General features: G+C 58.0%; 1 non-coding gene across 1 annotated transcript in view; it reads right to left on the reverse strand.

Moving 5' to 3' along the window:
* LOC124733722 overlaps positions 1 to 546 on the reverse strand; it is a 1909-nt gene extending 1363 nt beyond the window's left edge. The window contains exon 1 of the ribosomal RNA XR_007009096.1: positions 1 to 546. This exon is cut by the window's left edge and continues 1363 nt beyond it. This is a non-coding gene — a ribosomal RNA (small subunit ribosomal RNA).
* Positions 547 to 2500: the final 1954 nt, after the last annotated feature.

The raw sequence follows: 2500 nt of genomic DNA on the forward strand, positions 1-2500 counted from the left end.
ATTTAAAGTGTACTCATTCCGATTACGGGGCCTCGGATGAGTCCCGTATCGTTATTTTTCGTCACTACCTCCCCGTGCCGGGAGTGGGTAATTTGCGCGCCTGCTGCCTTCCTTGGATGTGGTAGCCGTTTCTCAGGCTCCCTCTCCGGAATCGAACCCTGATTCCCCGTTACCCGTTACAACCATGGTAGGCGCAGAACCTACCATCGACAGTTGATAAGGCAGACATTTGAAAGATGCGTCGCCGGTACGAGGACCGTGCGATCAGCCCAAAGTTATTCAGAGTCACCAAGGCAAACGGACCGGACGAGCCGACCGATTGGTTTTGATCTAATAAAAGCGTCCCTTCCATCTCTGGTCGGGACTCTGTTTGCATGTATTAGCTCTAGAATTACCACAGTTATCCAAGTAACGTGGGTACGATCTAAGGAACCATAACTGATTTAATGAGCCATTCGCGGTTTCACCTTAATGCGGCTTGTACTGAGACATGCATGGCTTAATCTTTGAGACAAGCATATGACTACTGGCAGGATCAACCAGGGAGCTGCGTCAACTAGAGCTGAGCAGCCGGCCGCCCGGGAGTGTGTCCCGGGGGCCCGCGCGAACACGCAAGCGTCCGCTCAATCATTCTGCAAACAGGAGGAGGCTGAGCTCCCCTGCACAATACACCTCGAAACCCTCTCAGGTCCCGGCGGCGCGCAGCGCCGTCCCAAGTACTTGGTCGGGTTCGAGAGAGGCGCAATCGCCCGGAGTTAGGCGAGTAGACGCTTTCGGTGCGACCACCCGTGCTCCCAACTGAGCTTGCCGCTGCCGACAGAGGCCCGGGAGCGTGCTGTCGTGGCATTGCCGGCGGGAGACAACACGCGCCACCTACGGTGACCGGCAGCTCCAACGCCAGCGCCACAGAAGGACAAAAGCCCCACTTGGGTGCCGAAGCGAACTCTCCCAGCACAGCGCACGCGCCAACACATCCGCACAGCTGCGATACAAACCACCAGCGAGAACCGCTGGGGCGACCGAGCAGCAGACGGCGTCGCGGCGCCGAGCGCCGGGCGGCGGCGCATCCTCAACGCACACAGTCCTCAATCGGACCAGCACACTGAAGATGTCCACCGCGCTTCGCACCGGGCCCGCGAGGACCTACTTTGGCCGCACGGCGCCGCGCGCAGGGTGCGCCGGCGCGCAGCTGCGACGCCTGCCGCGTCCGTCGGCCGGCGCGCCTGCCACTGGCCGCCCCCACCAGCCGGCTGTAGCGCGTGCGCCCACGCACCGCGCGGCCAGCACGCCGGGAGGCGCCCCCTCACCGGCCGGGGACGGTCCCACCCAGCCACCGCCGCGTATCGCTTCACACCCAGATGCCGTTCAGTTTCGTCGGCATGGTGGGTATCGCTGGAACAACCGGTTCGTACCTCAACCTATCGTCGCCATCACCGATTCACCCCTAGCGAGAACAACCGCACCACAACAGGTTACCATTTGTTCATTTGCGTAACTTCACCAGAAAACGCAGGCGTCCATCGCCATTTGCAACTTCAACGATTATTGCATGCCTGTGTCAGGTGTCACGCCACACTACGTCTGCCCACATACACGCAACAAAATGTGCACGCCTAGACAATACGTGGAAGGTGGCCCCCGTACGTATGCGATGTCCATTGCTCGAACGACTGTCAACCGGCCTCTGTAGCATGTCGCAGATATGGAACGCGGTGCACCATGCCATCACGGTGTGTGAGGAGAGACGACTAGGTCCGAATACATCAACAGACAGCTCATGCTGATCGCCATCCACGGCGTCCGTTCCTCCCACACGTCTCTATGGCGTACCACACTGCAATCCAGCTCTCATAGGGAGACGACACGTAGCTGCGTGCACAATATTTGCACTGTATGGTCCGCCGTTTTTGGGCGCAGTCGTTGTACGGTCACACATGTGCCACGATGTATCATTCGGTACATAAGGACGAATGTGCAGTACAGATTGTGGTTTACGCGTACGACATTAGCGGACGGTTGACACAGGCCGCACCACAACGTAGCCTGAGTACGTCGCATGCGAAGGGCATTGAACATGCAAACTTCTCACCAACCAGCTTGCGAAGGCAGGGGGGCAAGGTGGGGACGTGGGGAGGGGCGGCATGTACGTCCTGCTGCCATCCACATTACAGTGTACAGCAGGAGCATGTGGAAAGTCAGCAAGACTTGCAAGGTGTTTAACATGAAGCGATACACAGGGGAGCGGGCAGTGCGAGTAGCGAACTATATTGCGAGGGTTGCGGGTGGGCAACACTACACTAATTGAACGAGTCGTATAACAATTACAGAGCAGGTTTAGGCGACAACATGGGTTACGTTAGGGGACAACGTGGGTTACGTTAGGGGACAACGTGGGTTACTTTAGGGGACAACGTGGGTTAGGTTAAGGCACAACGTGGGTTAGGTTAAGGCACAACGTGGGTTAGGTTAAGGCACAACGTGGGTTAGGTTAAGGCACAAC

The sequence above is a fragment of the Schistocerca piceifrons genome, unplaced genomic scaffold, assembly GCF_021461385.2.
Source record: "Schistocerca piceifrons isolate TAMUIC-IGC-003096 unplaced genomic scaffold, iqSchPice1.1 HiC_scaffold_1407, whole genome shotgun sequence".
Taxonomy (NCBI): Eukaryota; Metazoa; Arthropoda; class Insecta; order Orthoptera; family Acrididae; genus Schistocerca; species Schistocerca piceifrons.